Source organism: Canis lupus, chromosome 30 (genome assembly GCF_003254725.2).
Source record: "Canis lupus dingo isolate Sandy chromosome 30, ASM325472v2, whole genome shotgun sequence".
NCBI lineage: Eukaryota > Metazoa > Chordata > Mammalia > Carnivora > Canidae > Canis > Canis lupus.
Window position 1 is genome coordinate 2,048,524 of NC_064272.1, and position 18,967 is coordinate 2,067,490.

At 45.7% G+C, this 18,967-nt stretch overlaps 1 protein-coding gene and 1 long non-coding RNA gene across 28 annotated transcripts in view; one reads left to right on the top strand and one right to left on the bottom strand.

The window, feature by feature from the left end:
* FMN1 (formin 1) overlaps positions 1-18,967 on the top strand; it is a 433,877-nt gene that overhangs the window by 117,249 nt on the left and 297,661 nt on the right. The window lies entirely within an intron of this gene.
* On the bottom strand, positions 17,192-18,135 carry LOC118352896 (uncharacterized). Its single transcript, XR_007407477.1, has 2 exons — positions 17,851-18,135; positions 17,192-17,258 (listed from the first exon to the last, which is right to left on the bottom strand). It is a non-coding gene; the product is annotated as an uncharacterized LOC118352896 (long non-coding RNA).

Below are 18,967 nucleotides of genomic sequence, written 5' to 3' on the forward strand. Positions count from 1 at the left end.
CAAGTGTATGTGTGTGTGAAAGAGAGAAAGAGCAAGAAAGACAGAGAAAGGGCAAGACAGAGAACATGTGACTATTGGCTATGGGATAAATGATCAAGAAATGATCCAGGTAAAGAGAAGAGGTAAAAAGTGATGAATTTTAGATTGAACTGGAAAATCACCTTTTTTTTTCTTATAAACACTATCACCTTAAATCATGACAAAGCAGCTGAAAAGGGGTTATCTGATTTTACTCCTAAGCCCTGTGAAATTTAACCAGTTTATCTCTCAAATTAGTTCTAATTTTGAAATTGGTGTGGAAGGTTACTGTATTTAAATAGAAATCTTCGGGATCCCTGAGTGGCGCAGCGGTTTGGCGCCTGCCTTTGGCCCAGGGCACGATCCTGGAGACCCGGGATCGAATCCCACGTCGGGCTCCCGGTGCATGGAGCCTGCTTCTCCCTCTGCCTGTGTCTCTGCCTCTCTTTCTCTCTGTAACTATCATAAATAAATAAAAATTAAAAAAAAATAAATAGAAATCTTCATTTATGCCCATTATCAAGTTCAGTTCTTTTTTTTTTTTTAATTTTATTTATTTATTCATGAGAGACACAGAGAGAGAGGCAGAGACACAGGCAGAGGGAGAAGCAGACTGCATGCAGGGAGTCTGAGGTGAGACTCCATCCCGGGACTCCAGGATCATGTCCTGGGCCGAAGGCAGACGCTAAACCACTGAGCGACTCAGGGATCCCCAAGTTCAGTTCCTAAGCCATTTTCCACACTTCCCTTAACATCCACCTGTCCTCTGTATGTACTGCAGGATAATGATACATCTAGTAATGACTCGTATTTCTTTATAAAATGAAAAGAACTTGGCTTACCCATTGAGCCAGGTTAATGTTTAATGGAACTGTGAAATTCACTTTTCTTTGATCTTGATAACACTTACTGTCCTTATTTCCTCTTTGTCTATTCCTATAGACACCATAATAGCTATGCATATAAAATTTGGACTCTTGAGAGTGTACAGAGAAAACTTCTCATTATGCGTTTTTTTAAAAGATTTTATTTATTTATTTGAGACAGAGAGTATAAGCAGGGGGTGGGGGCGCAGAGGGAGAAGCAGGCTTCCCACAGAGATGGAACCTGAGCAAGGATGAGGGGCTCCATTCCAGGATCCCAAGATCATGACCTGAGCCACAGGCAGACACTTAACCTACTGAGCCCCCCAGGCCCATGTATTATGCTTTTATAACCTGGGAGAACATAGAATAGAACTGAATTTTATAAAAATAGTGAGAAATTTGCCTAGGGGTTTTATTTTAAATACCTTGGTCTATTGCTGCTGAGGTATTTTGGGGTGATTTGGTTTCCCTAAAATTCAGATACTTGCTTTTTTGCCCCATTTGAATGAGTTTCACTTTTTCAGCCTGCTTTTTCTGTCTTAAAAACTGCAGCTCTGTATGTACTCATTGGACCGAGTGTTGTGTCACATGGTCTCTTTAAACCTTGGTCTCGATTCTACATGTATCACCTATGTTCCATGTGTGTATTTCCGAAAAGCATTCTCCTTTTCTCTCCAGGATACACGCGGACATCTGTGGTTAAAATGACAATCCCACATGACCTATTCAGAATTTTAAAGACAGTCATCTTTGACTAGAGAATGTCGAGGGTACTCTTATGTTAACATGAGGTTTCAGTGGAATGGCCTAGTTATTTTTCTCTTGCCTTTTGATTTTTATAGACATTAATGAAGCCATCTTGAGTTATTATTATCATTATTTCTGAATTGCTTTAAGAATTGCAGCTACTCCATAAATGCCCTGTGTATAACACATATCATGAACTCCCCTCTCCACCTATAGAAAGTAAATGACCTTGGTTAAAACATTCCTTCAGAATATTTCATGGTACTTTTTAAAGTGTTGACAGTGGCAGTAGCGCTATGTATACTTTTGTTTAAATCTCAAATCAAAATGATATACAAAGGGGAGGCAAGAGTGAATATATTTCAAAACAATGGAAATGTGATTCTCTCACCCACTGACCCCTGCAACTAATGGCACTCCACAATGATAGCTCCTATTTAATGAGTGTCTTTGGTGATCAAGGAAGCACTGGTTAGGAATATTAGCATATTTAATTCTTAGAACAGTCTATGAGTTAAATGTTATTTTTCCCATTTTATAATTGTAAGTTAAGGAACTTGCCTACTTGACACAACTCATATGCGACCAAAAAGTAATATTTCATATTGAACCCAAATATGTCCCATTTCAAAGCTATAGCTCTTGCCCCCTCCTCTCTGACCTCTCTTTAACTGTGTTCAAGAATAGGATCATAGCTATGACAGTGCCTACCTTTCTTCTTTGTAATTTTAATGCATTTACCTTTCTTTCTTTCTTTCTTTCTTTCTTTCTTTCTTTCTTTCTTTCTTTCTTTCTTTCTTTTTTTTTTTTACATTTGTTTCTGTATTTTTCTCTTAACATGACTAAATTGTATTAATTTAAAAGAATAACTATTGGTCAAATCAGGGCTCATAATCTTTGTTTTCTTTCTGTCCTCAGCACATTCAGTGGCAGCATGTGTCAACAGACTCTTGAGAAAAGGATTTTCTTGAGAAAATCCTAATTCATGGATTTTTATTTTATTTTTTTAAATAATTGAGTTGGCTTAAAACTCATCTTGGAGGGGCACCTGAATGGCTCAGTTGGTTAAGCATTGAACTCTTTTCAGCTCCGGTCAGGCTTTCAGGGTCTTGAGATCCAGCCCTAGGTAGAGTTATACGCTCAGCAGGGAGCCTGCTTGGGATTCTCTCCTTCTTCACCTCCCCTAAATCACATGCAGACATGTGTGTTCTCTCTCTCTCTCTCTCAAATAAATAAATCTTTAAAAAAAATCATTTTGGAGCAGAGGAAAAGTAATAAAGAACGTCCTACAGTGGCATCTGGGAGAATTTTATTTTATATTTTTATTTTATTTTTTTATTTTTTTTAAATATTTATTTATTTATGATAGTCACAGAGAGAAAGAGAGAGAGGCAGAGACACAGGCAGAGGGAGAAGCAGGCTCCATGCACCGGGAGCCCGATGTGGGATCCGATCCCGGGTCTCCAGGATCGCGCCCTGGGCCAAAGGCAGGCGCCAAACCCCTGCGCCACCCAGGGATCCCTTTTTTTTTTTTTTTTTTTTAATTTTTATTTATTTATGATAGTCACAGAGAGAGAGAGAGAGAGGAGAGAGAGAGAGAGAGAGGCAGAGGGAGAAGCAGGCTCCATGCACCGGGAGCCCGGCGTGGGACTTGATCTCGGGTCTCCAGGATCACACCCTGGGCCAAAGGCAGGCGCCAAACCACTGCGCCGCCCAGGGATCCCCATCTGGGAGAATTTTAAAGTCATTTACTCCCTTTAGGTGATACAGATGGACAAAACAATCTGTGGAGAGTCTTGGCCCTGAAACACCCAAAGGGATCCCTTGAAAGAGTTTCCTTTGATGCTCTATTCACTCTTGGCATGGGTAGGTGTTATATAGATTAGGTCTTTTTTTTTTTTTAAGATTTTTAAATTTATTCATAGAGACACAGAGAGAGAGAGAGAGGCAGAGGCACAGGCAGAGGGAGAAGCAGGCTCCATGCAGGGAGCCAGACGCGGGACTTGATCCAGGGTCTCCAGGATCACGCCCTAGGCTGCAGGCAGCACTAAACCGCTGCGCCACTGGGGCTGCCCATATTAGGTCTTTCTATAGCAAATGATCCTGTTCAAACCAAATGCCTACTCTGCCCAAGTAGGTATGTCGAAGGAATTGGGAGGGGCGGCTTCCTGCTTGGGCTGTCAGCTTCTCTGTAAATACTTGTTTTATGTTGACAAGGTTAAAAAAAAAATCTCTTAAATGTTGATTGATTGCTTTAGGAAAGTTGTTGATTTGCTATGAAAATATAGGGACCCCTGGGTGGCACAGCGGTTTAGCGCCTGCCTTTGGCCCAGGGTGCAATCCTGGAGACCCGGGATCGAATCCCACCTCGGGCTCCGGGTGCATGGAGCCTGCTTCTCCCTCTGCCTGTGTCTCTGCCTCTCTCTCTCTCTCTCTGTGTGACTATCATAAATAAATTAAAAAAAAAATATATCATGACCATGTAGCACCTACTATATGCCAGACATTGATGAGAGTGCCAAATATATTAGTTCACTTAATGCTCCTAATCCGGGTGAGGAAGCTGAGGCATAGGTTGCTCCCAAGGTCAAGTTTCTGGAAGGAGCAGAGTAGGATGTGAGCCCAAGACCCAAGGCCAGGATCTTAACTGTGCACACTGCTCTGGCTCCTGCTCTTTGAAAGATCACATAGAAGATGAAATCTCTTATTTGCTTTCATCCTCACAAGTCTGCCCTTGTCTCTCTGTTAGACTCTCAGAGTCTTCTAGTCTGTTACCAACATTCGACTCATTTCCCCTCAAGATTTAATACTGCTCAATGGAACCAGGCTTAGCAACACGTTACACTAAGACCTCTCAGTAGAAAAAAGCCTTCATCCCTGAGACCTGCCCTTGTAATAGGGGAGACTGTTGTTTATTTGTTTATTAAAGATTTTATTTATTTATTCATGAGAGACACACACAGAGAGAGGCAGAGACACAGGCAGAGGGAGAAGCAGGCTCCTTGCAGGAAGTCTGATGTAGGACTCAATTCCAGGACTCCGGGATCATGCCCTGAGTCAAAGACAGATGCTCAACCACTGAGCCACCCAGGTACCCCACCTTTTTTTTTTTTTTTTAAACAATTAGTTAAAAGGAGTTGCCAGCTTCTCATAGGCTGACCTAGAGGGGCTGGTGTGGGTGTTGTGTTAGTGGGCAGAGGGAAGCTGTACCAAGAAGGCAGGGAAGATGTCACAAAGCTGATATAGAGAAGTTTAAAGTCAAAAAAGAAAAAAAAAAAAAGTTTAAGGTCGTCTCTGGCTTTGTCTTTTATTTGGCCTTATGATTCCATTTTGAAAATGTGGAAAACCTAAGGAGGATGCTTCTTAGGAAGAAGCTAAGCTCACAGGCCAGGGGCAGTAGGGAGATGGCAGGTGCACAGGAGTTAGGATACCTGTTTCCCATCTTGTTGCTGCACCTGAGAAGTATGAACTGGTACCAATTCTTTAGCTTCTCTTGACTTCAAGTGGCTTCATCTTTAAAACAAGAATGTTGAAATAGTTGATTTCTAATATTTCTGAAATCCCATTCAGCTTCCCAGCAATTTGATTCTACGTACATTCTTTCAGAATCCTAAACTCCTTTCAAAGGATATTGTTTATTTAACAAGTCTTTTTTTTTTTTAGTGCTTGTGATGTCATAATTTCCTCAGATCTCACCATTCATATCAGACTTCATTTACTAAAACACCCTTTCTAAACCCAAAAACCTATCTCCATTCATTATCCCACTCACATCTTTATCCATTGCTTACTTACTTACTCTCCCCAGTCCACTGGTCTAAACTTCTCTTCCACAGAAATTGTTTCTACATTCTTAATCTTAGTAATTTTAACTCCTTTCTACTTTTCTCAAGCAATCCTCACATGAAGCTAGTTGAACCACTTTAGAAGCTGGAAGCAATTAGTCATTAAAAGCAGACCCAGAACTTGAAATAAGTTGGGTAAAAGAAACAGGAGGAGAATCATGTAGCCTAACACCATGAAACTAATCTCACTTGCCTCACTTTTCCCTTGCCTTTCTGAGGTCTTATGAGAATGTGGGGGGAGGGAGGAATTATCTAAACTGAATGATGTGGGGTACGGCTTCGAAGAGTAGAGGTTAGGAGGACTTTAGGAGATTTTTTTCTTTTAGGCAATGTCCAATTTCTGCAAATTGACTTTAAAAATGCTTTTTAGGGATCCCTGGGTGGCGCAGCGGTTTAGCGCCTGCCTTTGGCCCAGGCGCGATCCTGGAGACCCGGGATCGAATCCCACATCGGGCTTCCGGTGCATGGAGCCTGCTTCTCCCTCTGCCTGTGTCTCTGCCTCTCTCTCTCTCTCTCTCTGTGTGACTATCATAAAAATAAAATAAAATAATTAAAAATAAAAAAAAATGCTTTTTAATGCTCATTCCTTTTTATGAGATCCAAGAAGCTGGGTTCTACTGACTGCCCTCCGGTGATGTGCCTCTTTTGTTGCACTCTTTTAGGCTTATTTCACTGGGTATCAGTTTGTTAGACTGATTTTATTATCATGAGGTATAGTTGCCCTCAGCCTCAGTCTGAGAGGATGGTGAGATGGGAGAAACATGGAGAATTCACTACAAGTAAATTCTACACTCAAATATGTGTTCACTTTCAAGTAGTTGGGTATCACTTTTTTTTAAGATTTTATTTATTTGTTTGAGAGAGAGAGCAAGAGGGCCAGAGTACATAAGAGTGAGCAGCTGAGGGATTGGGGGGGGGCAAGGTGAGGGAGAAGCGGACTCCCCACTCAGCAGGGAGCCCCAATCCCAAAACACTGGGGATATGACCTGAGCTGGAGGCAGATAGATGCTTAAATGACTGAGCCACCCAGGTGCCCCTGGGTACCAATTGTTTTATTTTTTTATTTTATTTTTTTAAATAATAAATTTATTTTTATTGGTGTTCAATTTGCCAACATACAGAATAACACCCAGTGCTCATCCCATCAAGTGCCCCACTCAGTGCCCGTCACCCATTCACCCCCACCCCCCACTCTCCTCCCCTTCCATCACCCCTAGTTTGTTTCCCAAGTTAGGAGTCTTTATGTTCTGTCTCCCTTTCTGATATTTCCTGCCCATTTCTTCTCCCTTCCCTTATATTCCCTTTCACTATTATTTATATTCCCCAAGTGAATGAGAACATATAATTTTTGTCCTTCTCCGATTGACTTATTTCACTCAGCAAATACCCTCCAGTCTCATCCACGTTGAAGCAAATGGTGGGTATTTGTCGTTTCTAATGGCTGAGTAATATTCCATTGTATACATAAACCACATCTTCTTTATCCATTCATCTGTCGATGGACACCGAGGCTCCTTCCACAGTTTGGCTATTGTGGACATTGCTGCTAGAAACATCGGGGTGCAGGTGTCCCGGCGTTTCATTGCATCTGAATCTTTGGGGGTAAATCCCCAACAGTGCAATTGCTGGGTCGTAGGGCAGGTCTGTTTTTAACTCTTTGAGGAACCTCCACACAGTTTTCCAGAGTGGCTGTACCAGTTCACATTCCCACCAACAGTGTAAGAGGGTTCCCTTTTCTCCGCATCCTCTCCAGCATTTGTGGTTTCCTGCCTTGTTAATTTTCCCCATTCTCACTGGTGTGAGGTGGTATCTCATTGTGGTTTTGGTTTGTATTTCCCTGATGGCAAGTGATGCGGAGCATCTTCTCATGTGCTTGTTGGCCATGTCTATGTCTTCCTCTGTGAGATTTCTCTTCATGTCTTTTGCCCATTTCATGATTGGATTGTTTGTTTCTTTGCTGTTGAGTTTAATAAGTTCTTTATAGATCTTGGAAACTAGCCCTTTATCTGATAGGTCATTTGCAAATATGTTCTCCCATTCTGTAGGTTGTCTTTTAGTTTTGTTGACTGTATCCTTTGCTGTGCATAAGCTTCTTATCTTGATGAAGTCCCAATAATTTATTTTTGCTTTTGTTTCTTTTGCCTTCGTGGATGTATCTTGCAAGAAGTTACTGTGGCCGAGTTCCAAAAGGGTGTTGCCTGTGTTCTCCTCTAGGATTTTGATGGAATCTTGTCTCACATTTAGATCTTTCATCCATTTTGAGTTTATCTTTGTGTATGGTGCAAGAGAGTGGTCTAGTTTCATCCTTCTGCATGTGGATGTCCAATTTTCCCAGCACCATTTATTGAAGAGACTGTCTTTCTTCCAATGGATAGTCTTTCCTCCTTTATCGAATATTAGTTGCCCATAAAGTTCAGGGTCCACTTATGGATTCTCTATTCTGTTCCACTGAACTATGTGTCTGTTTTTGTGCCAGTACCACACTGTCTTGATGACCACAGCTTTGTAGTACAACCTGAAATCTGGCATTGTGATGCCCCCAGATATGGTTTTCTTTTGTAAACTTCCCCTGGCTATTCGGGGTCTTTTCTGATTCCACACAAATCTTAAAATAATTTGTTCTAACTCTCTGAAGAAAGTCCATGGTATTTTGATAGAGATTGCATTAAACGTGTAAATTGCCCTGGGTAACATTGACATTTTCACAATATTAATTCTTCCAATCCATGAGCATGGAATATTTTTCCATCTCTTTGTGTCTTCCTCAATTTCTATCAGAAGTGTTCTGTAGTTTTTAGGGTATAGATCCTTTAGCTCTTTGTTTAGGTTTATTCCTAGGTATCTTATGCTTTTGGGTGCAATTGTAAGTGGGATTGACTCCTTAATTTCTCTTTTTCAGTCTCATTGTTAGTGTATAGAAATGCCACTGATTTCCGGGCATTGATTTTGTATCCTGCCACGCTACCAAATTGCTGTATGAGTTCTAGCAATCTTGGGGTGGAGGCTTTGGGGTTTTCTATGTAGAGTATCATGTCATCGGCAAAGAGGGAGAGTTTGACTTCTTCTTTGCCAATTTGAATGCCTTTAATGTCTTTTTGTTGTCTGATTACTGAGGTTAGGACTTCCAGTACTATGTTGAATAGCAGTGGTGAGAGTGGACATCCCTGTCTTGTTCCTGATCTTAGGGGAAAGGCTCCCAGTGCTTCCCCATTGAGAATGATATTGGCTGTGGGCTTTTCGTAGATGGCTTTTAAGATGCTGAGGAATGTTCCCTCTATCCCTACACTCTGAAGAGTTTTGATCAGGAATGGATGCTGTATTTTGTCAAATGCTTTCTCTGCATCTAATGAGAGGATCATATGGTTCTTGGTTTTTCTCTTGCTGATATGATGAATCACATTGATTGTTTTACGAGTGTTGAACCAGCCTTGTGTCCCGGGGATAAATCCTACTTGGTCATGGTGAATAATTTTCTTAATGTACTGTTGGATCCTATTGGCTAGTATCTTGTTGAGAATTTTTGCATCCATGTTCACCAGGGATATTGGTCTGTAATTCTCCTTTTTGGTGGGGTCTTTGTCTGGTTTGGAATTAAGGTGATGCTGGCCTCATAGAACGAATTTGGAAGTACTCCATCTCTTTCTATCTTTCCAAACAGCTTTAGTAGAATAGGTATGGTTTCTTCTTTAAACATTTGATAGAATTCCCCTGAGAAGCCATCTGGCCCTGGACTTTTGTGTCTTGGGAGGTTTTTGATGACTGCTTCAATTTCCTCCCTGGTTATTGGCCTCTTCAGGTTTTCTATTTCTTCCTGTTCCAGTTTTGGTAGTTTCTGGCTTTCCAGAAATGCGTCCATTTCTTCTAGATTGCCTGATTTATTGGCATATAGCTATTCATAATATGTTTTTAAAATCGTTTGTATTTCCTTGCTGTTGGTAGTGATCTCTCCTTTCTCATTCATGATTTTATTAATTTGAGTCTTCTCTCTCTTCTTTTTAATAAGGTTGGCTAATGGTTTATCTATCTTATTAATTCTTTCAAAGAACCAACTCCTGGTTCTGTTGATCTGTTCCACAGTTCTTCTGGTCTCGATTTTGTTGAGTTCTGCTCAAATCTTAATTAACTCTCTTCTTCTGCTGGGTGTAGGATCTATTTGCTGTTTTTTCTCTAGCTCCTTTATGTGTAAGGTTAGCTTTTGTATTTGAGTTCTTTCCAGTTTTTGAATGGATGCTTGTATTGCGATGTATTTCCCCCTCAGGACTGCTTTTGCTGCATCCCAAAGATTTTGAACGGTTGTATCTTCATTCTCATTAGTTTCCATGAATATTTTAATTCTTCCTTAATTTCCTGGTTGACCCTTTCATCTTTTAGCAGGATGGTCCTTAACCTCCACGTGTTTGAGGTCCTTCCAAACTTCTTGTTGTGATTTAGTTCTAATTTAAAGGCATTATGGTCTGAGAATATGCAGGGGACGATCCGAATCTTTTGGTATTGGTTCAGACCTGATTTGTGACCCAGTATGTGGTCTATTCTGGAGAAAGTTCCATGTGCACTTGGAAGAATGTGTATTCAGTTGAGTTTGGACGTAAAGTTCTGTAGATATCTGTGAAATCCATCTGGTCCAGTGTATCATTTAAAGCTCTTGTTTCTTTGGAGATGTTGTGTTGAGAAGACCTATCGAGTGTAGAAAGTGCTAGATTGAAGTCACCAAGTATAAGTGTATTATTATCTAAGTATGTCTTAACACTGGTTATTAATTGATTGATATATTTGGCAGCTCCCATATTCGGGGCATATATATTGAGGATTGTTAAGTACTCTGTTTGGATAGATCCTTTGCTTCATCTCTCACTACAGTCTTCAGGGTAAATTTTAGTTTATCTGATATAAGGATGGCTACCCCTGCTTTCTTTTGAGGACCATTTGAATGGTAAATGGTTCTCCAACCTTTTATTTTTTGGCTGTAGGTGTCCTTCTGTCTAAAATGAGTCTCTTGTAGACAGCAAATAGATGGGTCCTGCTTTTTTATCCAGTCTGAAACCCTGCGCCTTTTGATGGGGTGATTAAGCCCGTTCACGTTCAGAGTTACTATTGAAAGGTATGAGTTTAGTGTCACCATGATATCTATTCAGTCCTTGTTTTCGTCGATTGTTCCACTGAACTTCTTCTTAAAGGGGAATTTTAAGTGTCCCCCTTAAAATTTCTTGCAGAGCTGGTTTGGAGGTCACATACTCTTTCAGTTCCTGCCTGTCTTGGAAGCTCTTTATCTCTCCTTCCATTTTGAATGAGAGCCTTGCTGGATAAAGTATTCTTGGTTGCATGTTCTTCTCATTTAGGACCCTGAATATATCCTGCCACCCCTTTCTGGCCTGCCAGGTCTCTGTGGAGAGGTCTGCTGTTACCCTAATACTCCTCCCCATAAAAGTCAGGGATTTCTTGTCTCTTGCTGCTTTAAGGATCTTCTCTTTATCTTTGGAATTTGCAAGGTTAACTATTAAATGTCGAGGTGTTGAACGGTTTTTATTGATTTTAGGGGGGGGATCTCTTTATTTCTTGGATTGAATGCCTGTTTCCCTTCTCAGATTAGGATAGTTTTCAGCTATGATTTGTTCAAATACATATTCTGGCCCTTTGTCCGTTTCGGCGCCCTCGGGAACCCCAATTACACATAGGTTTTTCTTCCTCAGGCTGTCGTTTATTTCCCTTAATCTGTCTTCCTGGTCTTTTAATTGTCTGTCTCTTTTTTCCTCAGTTTCCCTCTTTGCCATCAACTTGTCTTCTATGTCACTCACCCGTTCTTCCACCTCGTTAACCCTGGTCGTTAGGACTTCTAGTTTGGATTTTTCATCTCATTCAATTGATTTTTAATTTCTTCCCTATTGGATCTAAATTCTGCAGTCATGAAGTCTCTTGAGTCCTTTATGCTTTTTTCTAGAGCCACCAGTAGCTGCATAATAGTGCTTCTGAATTGGCTTTCTGACATTGAATTGTAATCCAGATTTTGTAACTCTGTGGGAGAGAGGACTGTTTCTGATTCTTTCGAGGTGAGGTTTTCCTTCTAGTCATTTTGCTCAGTGCAGAGTGGCCAAAAACAAGTTGTATTGGGAAAAGGAAAAAAGAGAGGAGAGAAAGAAGGAAAGAAAAGAGAAAAAGAAAAAAGAAAAAAAGAAGAAAAAGAGAAAAAAAATGAAAGGAAAAAGAAAAGGGTGGGGGAAGCAGACAGAAATCAAGAAGCCAAAAAAAAAAAAAAAAAAAACCCCATAAAACAAAAACAAAAACAAAGAAACAAACAAAGAAAAAAAACGGGGTAGTATCTTCTGATTCTGTGTACTTTAAGTCCCTTAACTTCCCTGGAACTGGTCTGTCTAGCTGGTCTTCTGGGGGAGGGGCCTGTTGTGCTGATTTTCAGGTGTTAGCACTTGGGGGAGCTGCTCAGCCCCTGCCTGGTGCAGGGCTCAGTGGGGGTTGTTTACCCCGTGAGGCCCCAGGAGGAACAACCGCAGTGGCGGGGCCAGCTCTGCAGCCCTGGAGTCAGCCCCCGCAGTAACCACGGAGCTCTCCGTGTGCAGGGCCTGGAGGCTCCGGGCGGGGCCGCTGATCTGCTCAGCTCGGGGCAGGAGCGTCCTCGCTGTCCTGGGCCCTCCCGGCCTCTGCCTGTCCCGGGGGAGGCCGGATCCTGGGTGTGTCCCGGCGCCCCGTGCTCCGGAGCCTGCGCTGTTGGATTCGCGCTCCCGCCCCGCAGCCCCCTCGGCGGAGCCGCCCCCGAGCCCTCCGAGCTGCTCCCGCCCCGCAGCCCCCTCCGCGGAGCCGCCCCCGAGCCTCCCGAGCTGCTCCGGGTCCCCCGTGCCTTTAGGGAGCTCGGCGCATCTCCCGGGGCGCAGGTGTCTGTTAGTGTCCCCGGGAGCCCGAGGGCATCCCCGCCCTCCCGGGTCCTGCTCCACCTTCCCCGCGAGCCCCTTTCCGCCCGGGAAGGTCGGTGCAGCTCCTGCGTCCTCCGGGACGGGGCTCTCCTGTCCTGGGGACACTCGCCCCGGCCTCAGCCCGGCTCCTCGCGGGCCCCTCCCCCTTGGAGGCCTTTTGTGTCTTTATTTCTTTTTCCCCGTCTTCCTACCTTGATAGAAGCGCGAACTCTTCTCACTGTAGCGTTCCAGCTGTTCTCTCTTTAAATCTCAGGCCGAATTCGTAGATTTTCAGGACGATTTGAAGGTCATCTAGGTAATTTGGTGGAGACAGGTGATTTTGGGACCCTACTCTTCTGCCATCTTGCCCCTCCTCCTCTACCGATTGTTTTAAATGTATAATTACAAAGAACATCACATGGGTCAAATGCTGTTTTGACTTAGTTGTCTAAGGTGAATCACTTTAATCTGGCCTCTTGCATAGGTGTAGCTACAGGGTTTAAGGGTCTTGAGGTTAGAAGTGTCAAGGAGCCTGAGTTTCCTGTCCCCTTCTACCTGGACTAAAAATCAAATAGGAGGCATATTAACAGGAGAAAATAAAATTTAATTTCATACATACAGAGAATCCAGAAAGACATGGAAGTTCCAAAGATAGGCAAAATTAGGTATATATGTTATCCTAAACTAAGGAGACGGGGGTGGAGGTCTGGGAGTTTAAAGGAAAGGAACACAATTCACAGGGCAATAGGAACAGATGTTTGGTAACTAGATGTTTGTCCTACAATATAGATGAGTCACTCTGATAAAATTTATCTCTGGTAATAACCATTCTTCTGGGGAAAATCCCCAATATGGATTCTTCTGTGTACTTAAGGGAGGGGCAAAAGCTTCTCTTGAGCCTGCAAAGCCTCAATTGCCTTCAAAACAAAATAATCTTCATGCCAGAGTGGCCCATGGAGGGTGGCCTGCCTTTGACCCATACAGAACAAAAGAGATTCAGGGGAGGTTGTAAAGGAGAAAGTCTTGGCTCTTACTGGTTTTGTGTAGTAGGTATTTTTTTTTTAATTTTTATTTATTTATGATAGTCACACACACACACAGAGAGAGAGAGGCAGAGACACAGGCGGAGGGAGAAGCAGGCTCCATGCACCGGGAGCCCGACGTGGGATTCGATCCCAGGTCTCCAGGATCGCGCCCTGGGCCAAAGGCAGGCGCCAAACCGCTGCGCCACCCAGGGATCCCTGTGTAGTAGGTATTAATAAGTATGCATCACAGAATAAGACACTGAGATAAATGATGTCCAGGTGAAGTGATTATTTTTCCTCCTGAAAATGTTAAAGCATTAAATAGACTCATTTTTCAAGACCAATCAAGTAAGATCAAATTTGTAGGCTTCTTAAAAATTCTAGAAAAGAGCACAGGCAGTAATGTCTCTGTGTTGGTCAGCATGTTTCTAGATATGTCTCCTGAGGCAAGGAAAATAAAAGCAAAAATAAGCTATTGGGACTATGTCAAAATAAAACAATTCTGCACAGTGAAACAATCAACAAAACTAAATGACAACCTACTGAATGTTAGAAGATATTTGCAAATGCCATATCCAATAAAGAGTTGCTATCCAAAATACATAAAGAGCCAATACAATCCAATACCCAAAAAGCAATAATAATCCAGTTAGAGATGGGCAGAAGACATGAACAAGCATTTTTCCAAAGAAGACATCCAGCTGGCGAACAGGCACACAAAAAGATGCTCAACATCACTCATCAACAGGGAAATGCCAATCAAAACCACAGTGAGATATCACCTCACACCTATCGAAACGGCCAAAATCAGTAACACAAGAAACAAGTGTTGAGGAAGATGTGGAGAAAAAGAAAGCCTCTTGCACTGTTGGTGGAAATGCAAACTGGTGTAGTCATTTTGGAAAACAGTGTGGAGGTTCTCCAAAAAGTTAAAAATAGAGCTATCCTACAATTCAGAAATCGCAATACTGGGTATTCCCCCCCCCCCCCACAATACAAAAACACTAAAAGGGATATATGCACCCCAATGATTATTGCAGCATTATTTACAATAGCCAAGATATGGAAGCAGCCCAAATGTCCATGATAAAGAAGAAGTGCTGTGTATACATACAACAGAATATTTTCAGCCATAGAAAAGCATAAAATCTTGCCATTTGCAACAACATGGGTAGAGCAAGAGAGCATAGTACTAGGTGAAATAAGTCTGTTAGAGAAAGACAAATACCATATGATTTCACTCACCTGGTATTTAAGAAACAAACTAGCAAAGGAAAAAGAGACAGACATATAAACTAAGAAAGAGCTAACAAACTTAGCTCTAAAGAACAAAGTTATGGTAACCAGAGGGAAGGTGGGTTGGAGGCTGGGTGAAATAATGGATGAGGATCTGGAGGGTATCATGCTGAGTGAAGTAAGTCAATCGGAGGACAATCATTACATGGTTTCACTCATACAGAGAATATAAGAAATAGTGAAAGGGATTATAGGAGAAAGGAGGGGAACTGAGTGGGAAAAATTAGAGAGGGGGAAAACCATGAGAGACTCCTAACTGGGAAACAAAGGATTGTGGAAGGGGAGGTGGGCAGGGGATGGGGTGACTGAGTGACAGGCACTGAGGAGGGCACTTGACAGGGACGAGCACTGGGTGTAATACTATATGTTGGCAAATTGAATTTAAATGGAAAAAATCAAATAAATACATAAGTACACATAAAATGGAATGATTAAAAATTATGATTATGATTACAGGCTTCTTATTTGAACATTACAGTCAAACACTTTTCAGTTCCTTAAATGACCAGCAATAGTAACATTTCTCATGGTCTGAGAGACAATCTTCAAAGACCTATTTGGATTACCAGGCTGCTCTTTCTTACTCATCTTCCTATTTAGACAGTCCCTGCTCGCTTTCATTCAGAACTGTTTTATGTCTACCTGTTGTTATTCAGACAGTGTGGGGTGTAAAATACCTACAGTATAAGAATATGACGTCACCTCTTTCTTTTTTTTTTTTCATTTTTATTTTATTTATGATAGTCACACAGAGAGAGAGAGAGGCAGAGACACAGGCAGAGGGAGAAGCAGGCTCCATGCACCGGGAGCCCGATGTGGGATTCGATCTCGGGTCTCCAGGATCGCGCCCTGGGCCAAAGGCAGGCGCCAAACCGCTGCGCCACCCAGGGATCCCAACGTCACCTCTTTCTTAGCTGATTTCCCCTATTAGACTCAATGTTTCATGAACTTGGAAGGCTAGGGTTTTCTTCATTTCTATATCCCCAGAGCCTCAGACATAGTTGGTGCTTAATAATGGTGGTTGTAGGAACACATTTTTTGTAATAGAGTTACGCTTCATAAATGAAGGAGAGTTGAATGGGGAGGGCCTCTTACTGTGTTTGAGTCTAGAAGATTGCATGTCTTGTCTGGGACAAGTACACAAGCCAGCTCAGAAACTTATCTGGAAATCAATAATTAGTTAGGTCTGAGAAAACAGAGCCTCATTTCAGTTATAAAGGACAACACCAAGTAGGTGTCATGTCTCTTCCCCACAGTCCTGTGTTGGGTGGTCTATGTAGTTCTTAAGAACCCTGATCTTATGATCTGGTGGGGGTGATTCCTTTTTTCCTCAGGCTTGAAGAATCAGAAGTCTGATTTTTATCTATAGGCATTTCCTCTGGACAGGAAGCTGTTCTAAGGCTTAAGTGGTGCCGGTGGAGTTTTGTGCCGTGGTGGCCTTTTGGTTAAGTGTGCCCTAGTTAATAATCCCAAACCTAGCGTCAGGCGCAGGTCTCCATTTAGACACAAGGTCCAATCAGGGATCAGGAAGTGAGGTCTTCATTTTCCCGTAGGGGTTGGTGGGATATTATATGTGTACCCTTTTGGTGCAAGGACTTCTTTTTGAATGCATTGCTGGAAAAGTGTTGCAATCAGAATTCTCAGTATTAATACCTTTGGGGGGATGTGATTCAAGTCATCAGCATGATATTCACAGCCGTTCTCCGATGCAGATCAAGCCAGGCTGTTGCTTTGCTCTGCTCGTGGCTACTGCTTCTGTTTTGCAGAATAAATTGCTGTTGTGTTTAACACTCAATTCTGTTGTGTTAACACTCTGAGAGCCAAGTGATTAGTTTTAAGGCAGTTTGTCCTGAGCTGCACCGTAACTTACTTGTCCATCCCAGGTGCTTACTAAATGCCTGCTGACACCCCGAGACCTTCAGCAGGGCAGGAACCGGCCCAAGAGGCAGCTGTGCAGCTAGCAAACAGAGCTGCAGCTCTTGCACGTTCTTGGTTGCCGGGTTCCCAGTACATAACCAGAGTGCTGGAAACTACCTTGAGCTGATGTTTGGTGCTGATTTTGTCTGTCCTGTTCTTGCTTTAGGCAAATTGGGTCCGTGATCAAAACCTGACAGAGACCTTTCAGATGTTTCGCCCTTTAGGGGAATGTGGCTTTGTGGGGACCTTTGCTGAATTTGCTTTGCTCTACAAGGCAGGTTGGGTGCTACCTCGTATCATGCCAGGTTTCACTTAGTTGGTTGGATAACTGAAGCAGAGAGGGGTGCCCTTCAGCCACCAGGACTCCTGAGGGAACCAGGAAGTCAGAGCCAGGGGAGCAGAAGCCCAAGGTTGGCACAGAGTGCGTGGAGGGTGATCGTTCCTGCCGCCCGCTGTATACTCTGGCAGCCTAAGGCTGGTGGCCCCTGGGCGTGGTGGGCGTGCTTGCCTGAGTACCTGTTTGCCGAGCAGGGAGACACTGGGGCAGGGCGAAAACAGCAGTAATCTGAAACCAGTTGTGTTGGTTTTTTTTTTTTTTTTTCCTTCTCTGGCCCCAGCAGCCAAAATCTGCATTCCAGATGAAACCTGCAGGGAAGCGGAAGAAAGGATTAAAAAAAAAAAAAAAAAAAGAAGCTTCAAGAGCAGTAAATTACTGCCTTTGAGAGTTCTGGGCATTTTGAGGTCATCTCTTTCTTTTATCTCTTTGCTCTGGGCTTTGTGAGCAGCTGCCTCTGGGTGTGCCGCTGGGTCCGGCCTGGACGGGGTCGGCTGCCCGCCGACCTTTAGACGGCAGAAGGGGGTCCTCACCAGCCTGTCCGGCCTCTTGTGCTGCTCCCCGCTGAGTCCCGGGGGTGCCGGCGCGCGGGGGCCCAGGGCCCGCTGGGTCCGCCCGCAGGGTCCGCCCGCCGCCGCCGCCGCCCCTGCCCGAGTCTCCGGCGCTCACGGGGAGGAAGTCGCGGGCCCCCGGGAGGCACCGGGGCGGGGCCCGCAGCGCGGTCCTGGGCCGGGATGACTTTCCGCGCGACAAAACCCCTTTTGTCCGCAGAAATAAACGCGGAAGTCCCAGAGGGCGGGCTCCCCGGTGCGCGTGCAGCGGGGGTGCGGCCCGCGCCGTCCGGGCCCCCTCCCGCCGCGCCGTCCCCGCCGTCCCCGCCGTCCCCGCCGTCCCCGCACGCACCGGAAGGACCCGCGGAGCCCGACGGACATGGAGCGCGCCGCCGAGCCCCCGCGGGGCGGCGGGGCCGTCGCGGAGCCCGGGGAAGCCGAAGCCAGGCCTGAGGCGGCGCCGTGGGCCCCGAGCAAGTTCCCTCCGCGAGCTCTGCTGGGCTCCGCGAGGACGCCGCAGTCTGCGAGGCCCGGCCAGGAGGACGCCGCCCTGAGGGCGCTGCACAGCTTCGCGGGGGCGCCGGGGCCTCCGCTCGGGGGCCCCCGCGGCGGCTCGGGCTCGGGCTCGGGCTCGGGCTCGGGCTCGGGCTCGGGCTCCGGCTCGGGCTCCGGCTCGGGCTCGGGCTCCGGCTCCGGCTCCGGCTCCGGGTCGCCGCCGGCTGAGGCCCGGGGGCCGCCCGACCTGGGCCCCGACGGCAGGACCGCGGGGGCCGACGCGGGGCCGGGGTCGCAGGGAGGTCAGGGCCGAGCGGACGCAGGGACGGCGCCCCCCGCCCCGCAGCGGCTGCCGCTCGGCGCCCCGAGTGTGAACGGAGACGGCGCCACCTTGGTTCGAGGGACCCTCGTGAGCACCACCAGCGACTCCGACTCGGACGACGGCGGCGGGCGGCGGCCGGAAGGGGGCAGCGACGGCCGCCAGCCCCGGGCCCCCGGCCTCGCCCCGGAGCCTTCCCCGGAGCCCGGGGGAGGGCCACGAGCCTGCGGGGAGCCCGGCCCCGCTGCGGAGGCGGCCGCGGCCGAGCCCCGCGCCGACGGTCCTCGAAGGACTGCGTGTGGCCCGGGCGGCGGCCCGGAGCCCGGCGCCGGGGGCCCTCGGACGGGGCGCAGCCCCCGCAGCGGACGCGCCGGGGGTCCCCGGGGCCCCGTCCTCCCCGCGCCCAGCGACCCGGCCGTGCCCGCCGGCGGCCCCCAGCACGCCTCGCCGGCGCAGGCAGCCCCGGGAGAGAGGCCGCTCCAGCTCCCGGCCTTCTTCAGCGGGCTGCGCGTGCTCAGGAGGGGGGCTGCGGCGGGGCCCGGGGAGACCATCCCCGAGGTCAGACCGAAGGATGCGGACTTGGCCTGGCTCAAGCTGACGCAGCCCGTTCACAAGTCCCTAGCGCAGGCGGGGCCTCAGGCGGGGAAGGCCGGGG